Source organism: Athene cunicularia (assembly GCF_003259725.1).
Source record: "Athene cunicularia isolate RWA chromosome 1 unlocalized genomic scaffold, athCun1 chr1_part1, whole genome shotgun sequence".
Classification (NCBI taxonomy): domain Eukaryota; kingdom Metazoa; phylum Chordata; class Aves; order Strigiformes; family Strigidae; genus Athene; species Athene cunicularia.
This window is the reverse complement of record NW_020799091.1, coordinates 51,981,454-51,988,974: the sequence shown is the minus strand read 5'-3', so window position 1 is coordinate 51,988,974 and position 7,521 is coordinate 51,981,454. Positions and strand designations below refer to the sequence as shown.

Here is a 7,521-nt window from a genome sequence, read left to right as displayed (position 1 = left end):
CTGAAGGAATGGAGAATAATAGAATTATCATTTTGTCCCTACCCTTCTAGTTAAAGCACTCCTCCAGGATGTGAGAATTGAAAGATCAAACCTGTAAGCTGAGCCTCAAACCTTCCTTGTACTTCTAAGATTCAGAGATGTAATTTCTTTATGTAAAAGAAGCTACTTCCTCTTTTTTCCATCATAAAACATAAAAGCCAAAATGAAAGTAGATGGCAAACCCACCATATGTCATAAATTTAAAATTATTTAAAAATTTTAACCTGCCAGTGCCTTTTGTTTTTCTTAGACAGTCCCTGATTGAAAGGAGAATTGAATCATACTACAATCTCAGTTCCTGACATAGACTATCTGACCTGAGGTCTAAGCTCCTAAGTATTCCCAAAGAAAAACTGCCTCTAAATAATTTCAGAAAGTTTATCTTGTCAAAACCAAAATTTGATTCTGGTAACATAAAAGAGCCAGGAAATAATTATAAGTCTCAAGATGATTCATGCCAGAAGAGGTCTGGGGACATTTTTCTCCAACCTCCTGTTATAAGCAGATAAAGTTAGCCAATGCTTGATAAAGTCAGGTCTTTAAAACCTCCAAGAACTGAGTCATCACAACCTCTCAGGGCAAACTCTTCCCCTGCTTGTCCTCATGGGGTAATGTTTTTTTCCTTATACTAGTCTGAACATATCTTGGTTTAATTTATGTTGATTGCCACCACTCACTACTGTGAAGAGCCTGTCTTCTTGATGAGCCTGTCTTCTTCACCAGGGGCTGCTCCAGCATATCAACTGGTCCCCCTATTAAATGTCATCAGCAAACTTTACATGCAAGCCCTCTAGTCACTCCTCTGGCTCACTGTTAAAGATGTTCAAAAGAGCAGTTCCCAGGATAGACCACTAATGCTTCAGAGCTTCCTCCCCTGGGATCCCAGTTCTCTGAATAGAATAAAGTCCGCTTGCTTGAAGTCCAGGATCAGTAAATTGCTTCTTACCTTCCTTGGAGATAAAGAGTTCTGTCTCAGAATTAAATGGGACTCAGTACTTATAAAATTGGTATGTCAGATACTATTCATGAGATCCACAAAGAAATTCAGGCACTACTTCCTAACTCTTCGGGTGTTTTAACAGTCTCCTAGGGTCTTGTCTCATGTTGTGCAGTGTCTCTCCCTCATTATAATGAAATGCCTAAGTCATTGTAAAGAATAATCATAAAACAACTTTAAACATGAGAACATGAATCACCATAAGAACTCCTAGCTATTTCACTCCCAAAGCTTCTCATAGCCTTTGCTTCACAACTTCTAAGTAAGTATAACCTGTGAAACTTGCTGAAGCCTGGAGATTTCTCAGCCTTCATATTACGTTAAGCTTGAATTCAGAAACAGTCCCAAAACACAGAAAGTATTTGAGAATATCTATTCAGGTTATTATTGCCTCAAAAGTGTTTAAAAAGTGTCTTTGGAACTTGATTCCCAAAGTAAGTCATTGACTTTCTTTGGTTTTGAATCAGGACCTAAGTGAAGAATCATCTAAATTAATTCAGCTTTACAAAGAATTTCAGTGAAATAATATCATAGTATAAAGATAGGGAGAGTGAAAGTCTTCTACTAGTTATCTGAAGAATCAGAACACATCTAGTGGGAATTAAACCATCAGCTTGGAAGAATATTCTTAGTAGAAAAAAAAAAAAAAAGAGATAAGTTTTTATTCCCTTAATAAGTACCAAGAAGGTTTTTTTTTTCCTGAATTATAATTAGAAAGTATAAGGTTCTGCATACATATTTGACATATATGACATCTTTAGAATACATTTTAATGTCACAAAAGTGAGTAGGTAGAAATGCATAACTCATAAGCAAGATGCTGTGCTTGTCCCTGTGAAGATTGAAATGAATCCTGTGATTGCCTAGTCACAAGTGTGACTGACACAAAACTTAGGGTTTGTTTTTTTTTTGTTTTTTTTTTTTTTTCTGTGGCTCAAGACTATGCCCTTGAAAAGCCAGGATATTTTAAGGATGTTTGGAGTTTATCATATATTAGACATTTATGTTCCTCTAAAACAACTACAAAATCTTACAACTCTCAGAAAACTATTTAAAGTGTTATCTCTCAAGTTGTGTAAATTTAACAGTGAAACTGATTTTTAAAAGGAAGTTGACCTTTATAAATAGCAACTTTTCCATTGGTTGTTGTGTATATTACTAAAATGAGTGTGTTAAGGAAGGCAGCTTATCTAGAAAAGCTTCTACTCCTTAATATCTTACAAACTTAATGGATAATTAGAAGTTTTTTCTTCAGTGTTAAGATTGTGTCAACATTCATATTAAACTAAATTTATTCCAAGGAAATTCCTCAGAGACTTAGAAAACAGGTAACTGGCATACAGACTTACTCAAAGTCCCATATTAGTTGGAAAAATTAACTAAAAATATGTAATTAATTTTTAGATTTATTTAATTTGTTACACTGGGAGTACAGAGTAAGTTTATTTTTAGAAACTGAATGACTGAAGATAGTTGTTCTCTTAAAAAATTCCTTTTTTTTTTTTTTTAAATCAGCTACTATGCACATTATTTAATTTTTAGGTATTCATATATTCATTTTTTGTTATAGGAAATTCTCACTTCTGAGTTGGAAGATGTGCTAGCCATGCCTGGTGACACATCTCAGTCACGTCACAGCTCTCCTGCCATGCTGCACTGGTGGTAAATCTAGCCTCTGTCTACTCAAGACTTAGGAAGGAGTCTGAGTCATCTAGCTGCACCCCAAAAATCATCTCAATAGACAGGGTTTCCTGGGAGGCGTTAATGAGCCTGAGCTTGCTAGAGTATGTAGTAGATGGCACTGTCAGATGGCAGCAGTGTGACTGTGACATAACCTTTCAGGTATGTCACCAACATCTGGAATGAGCAGGCAGTTTTCTTGATGTCTAAGTAAGAGTTGGTGCAGAGAAGGCTTGACTGTTCATCTCATCCTCATGGTGGTGGAGGAAGCACAGTATATCCTCTACCAGCTACTTCCTCAGGCACATGTGCTGTGCTTGTTTTGCTGATTAAAGATACCAATTAAACTCAGACACCAGAGTGAAAAGAGTAGGCAGATTTTACTGGTGATAACCAATGTAAGTGTAATACAGAAAACATGCAGTAAGAAAAGGCAGAATAGTGCACATAAAGCAACAAACAGGAAAATACAGGGTAATGCATCAAATCATTGCTACATGAGAGAGAGAACACCGATTAAGAAAGCTCCATCACCACTTGCATACGTTCCCATCACCCAGACCCGCAGTGGCTGGGCAGCCCCGGTTACAGCGAGGGTTTGCAGAGCCTGTCCCGGCAAGGGGGAAATCCTACGCGGTGCCTCCACCCATAGGTGAGGCTGCCAAAGTCCCTGTGAGCGGGTCCAGCCTTATATACCAGAGATGGACAGGCCAGAATAGCCGGCACCTTTGTTTTGAGCAGAAAATTTCTGGTTTCATTCTCCTGTTGGATTCCACCCAAAGGCTGGCCAGGGCTTGGGGGGCCGGGGAGTCGAAGGGAGTTTCTAACAAGGCCAAATAGTTGGGTTCTCAGCCTTGAACAATGCTAAACAAGGGAAGTTGGATAAATTCTTTCAGCATTTCATCCTCACTGCTTATTATATTCTAGACCACATCTTTCACTAGTGAGTTTACATACTTTGTTAATGATTACATACTAAGTAGCTTTGGCTTGGGGCCTGCTGTTCAGGCTTCAGTATTTCAGTGCTTTAGCACTTTTTACATCAGCATAAGTCGGTTGCTATAACTTAGCAGAATACTTACTAGCACAAGGGTTATCAGTTATAAAACATACAGGATTCAGCTACAGGTCAACCCTGGCTTGGGCCAGTTGTCCAAGCTTAGCACCTCAGTGCTGCACATGAAGGCAGGAGTTTTGGTCAGCACCTCCTCTGTGGTGCCCAGTTCCAAGTGGAAGGTGTGCCCAGGGAAAGGAGGCAGGGGCATGAGGAGGCAGTAGACAAGACTGACCTCCCAGCACTCCAAACTTCATAGGCACAGCCCATCCCAGTGGCGGGCTGAATCTGTGGCTCCCAGAATATATTTGGAAGGCACTAAAAAGCTTGTCTAGCAGATTCTCTACCAGCTCGCACATCAGCCACATACGGCACTGAATGCAATCCACCAAAAATTTGCCCAGATGACATGTCACCAGAGTTGTCATCGTCTCCTGCTACCTCTTCCTCCTCCTCCTCTTCTGGGGCTGCCCTGCTCGCAGCTGCTTTCTGTCTTACAGCTCTTTTTCTGGTCCTCGAGCAGAGCCACAGGAGCAAGAACAGGACTCCAGCCCCAAGAGCAGAGGCCCAGAACCACTGCTGGAAGACAGCAAGGAGTGGAACTTCCCCAGCAACCTTGTTCTGCTTCTGGGTCTGCTCTGTATCCTGCAGCAGCTAAGTCATCTTCCAGCTCAGCTGCTCTGTGAGCTGTTGCATGAGCAATAGTAATGACAGACATGGCCTGCAGGAGACAGAAGAGAAGGGGTCTCAGTGGGGCTGGGCAGAAGGGAGCTGGTGGTGGAATGAGCATGAGTGGGAACTTTAGAGACCTGGGGGTAGGTAGGAGAGAGGGTGAGGGAACTGAGTGGCACCATGTCCTGGCCAAGGTGCACCCCTGAGTGGCTGGAGCCTCACTCCAGGGTGAAAACCCCCACAGGAGCTGGTGTTTCTGCCCTGGCCCTTGTCCAGCTCAGCCTCTCCACTGCATGCGCACTCGAACTCACTGGTGGCTCAGGCTGCACTACAGCAGCCCTACCTGCTGGTGCCCCTGGTGGCAGGCCTGTTGTGACCCACTCACTGTGCTGTTACAGGCATCAGAGCCCCATCACAGATCTCCTCTTTTCTGCTCCCTTTTCTTTTTTTCCTCACATTCCCTATTTTTGCACCTGGCTGACAAAATCCCTTGGGAGGCAGTCCTGAAGGACAAAGGAGTCCAGGAAGGCTGGACATGCTTCAAGAAAAAAATCTTAAAAGGTGCAGGAAAAGGCCATCCCCATGTGCTGAAAGATGAGCGAGGAAGGAAGACCACCAGCCTGGCTGAACCGAGAGCTTTGGCTGGAACTCAGGAAAAAAAGAATCTATGACTTTTGGAAGAAGGGGCAGGCAAATCAGGAGGACTACAAAGACATTGTGAGGTTATACAAGGAGAAAATTAGAAGGGCCAAAGCCCAACTAAAACTTAATCTGTCTACTGCTGTAAAAGATGATACAAAATATTTCAATAAATTAGCAACAAAAGGAGTGCTAAAGAGAATCTTCATCCTTTATTTGGTGTGAGTGGGAAACACAGTGACAAAGGCTGAGGTACTTAATGACTTCTTGGCCTCAGGCTGTAATAGTAAGACTAGTTATTCTCTGGGTACACAGCCCTCTGATCTGGAAGAAGGGGACAGAGAGCGCAATGAAGTTCACATAACACAAGGGGCAACAGTTAGTGACCTGCTACACCACTTAGACACACACAGGTCTATGGGGCTGGATAGGATCCATGCAAGGGTTCTGAGGGATCTGGTAGAAGTGTTTACCAAAATACTTTTATCATTTATCAGCAGTCCTGGTTAATCAGGGAACATCCTAGTTGCCTGAAGTTTAGCAAATATGATGCCCATTTACAAGAAGGGCCAGAAGGAGGATCCAGGGAACTACGAGCCTGTCAGTCTGACCTTGGTGCTGAGGAAGGTAATGGAACAGATCATCCTGACTTCCTTAACACAGTACTGCTGGGAGTTCTACCCAGAGTGTCTTTTTACAAAAATCATTCAGATCTGAAATTTAAATACTTAAATTCTATTTTTAATTGTAATTGTGAGAATTTAATGCTAACTTGCTATTGAGGAGAGAAATTTCAAATCTAAACTTCTCCCCACAAGATATTATGTTTTAGTTTCCTAATGTCTGCAAGGGAAACTCTATTATGTCATGTCTTTTGAGAAACAGCCTTAAAGATAGTGATATACTATCATAATGGACATTTATGTTGGTTTTGTGTATGACAGGGTTTTGGTAGCAGAGGAGGAGTTACAGGGGTGGCTCCTGTGAGAAGCTTCTAGAAGTTCCCCCAGCTCCAAATTGTATCACCAAAACAGGATAAAAGAACTTAACACCAATGTGATGTAGATAAGCAGACATTCTTATTAATGGCCAGGTGCACAGAGAAGTCATCTCACCAACAATACACACCTAACTTATGTAGCATGCTGATTATATAGGATACAATAATACCTACTAATCAAGTTCTCATACATAAACATGATATTTCCCATAACTCATTTTCCGATTCTCACCTCTTTCTGGTCATGTGCACCTGAGTACTGAAATAAGTTGGGAGGCTTCTTTTGCGACCACCACAGACTACTGACCTAAAAGAAAGACCTTCTAATGCCCTTGACTCAAGGACTTTTGCTCACACCGCAATTTAAACATTCTTTGATGCTCCATCACAATGCAACTTTTAGAATACCTGGTCTACAGGGCAATAGGTCATTCTTACAGAACAGTCTAACAATGGTACCTTGTCTAGAAGCATAGCTGGTTGTATGGTTACTTTAAACTAAATACAACATCTCTATAACTACTTAAAACATTAAGCTACTTTCTTTTATAAAAACAATATTCTGGGAAATTACATTTAATTGATTAGTACTAATCATTCCTTATCAAAATCCTGCAACAATCATCAACTTAAATGAATAGCAAATCAGTAACAATCAGTAACAGTTGGACACACCTTTGGCCAAGGCCAAGCCAATTAGTGACAGTGGTTGTGTCTCTGTGATAACATATTTAAGAAACAGAACCTGAGAAGAAGGCTTGTGAAGGAAGAGGAAGGAGGAGGGAAGGGAAGGTGCACTGGAGCAGAGATCCCCTGCAGCCCATGGTGAGAGGTCAGGCTGTGTCCCTGCAGGTCACCCGTGGAGCAGATGCCCACCAGCAGCCTATGGAGAACCCCATGCTGGCACAGGTGACTGCACCCAAAGAAGGCCAGGACTTTGAGGGAAGCCCCCACTGGAGCAGTTCATTTCTGGGAGGACTGTGACACATGGGAGGGATCTACACTGGAGTAGTGTGTAAAGATCTGTAGTCTGTGTGAAAGACTCAAGTGGGAGAAAGGTCATAGAGGACTATGTCCAGTGAAATGGACCCCATCCTGGATCAAGAGAAGAGTGTGAGAAGTGCTCCCCCTGAGGATGAAGGCACAGCACAAACATGAGTGGGTGATGACCTGACCATAGCCCCCATCCTCTAACCCACTGTACCACTGGAGGGGAGGAGATAGAGAAATCAGGAGCAAAGCTGAGCCTGGTGTGTTGGTTTAGGCCCTGCCAGGACCAGAGACCACATTGCCTTTGTCCCTCCCCAACCCTCAGCCGGTCAGGTTGGAAGTGAGGCACAAACCCCAGGAGTTGAAATAAGAAGAAATTTAATACAACAGTGTAAAACAATCTGAGCAACAACAGTAGCAATGATAACAACAGTAAACAGTAATAACAGT

At 42.1% G+C, this 7,521-nt stretch overlaps 1 pseudogene; it reads right to left on the bottom strand.

Annotated features, from left to right (window-relative positions):
- Nucleotides 1–3,834: 3,834 nt before the first annotated feature.
- LOC113491405 lies at nucleotides 3,835–4,466 on the bottom strand (annotated as a pseudogene).
- Between the last annotated feature and the right edge of the window lie 3,055 nt (nucleotides 4,467–7,521).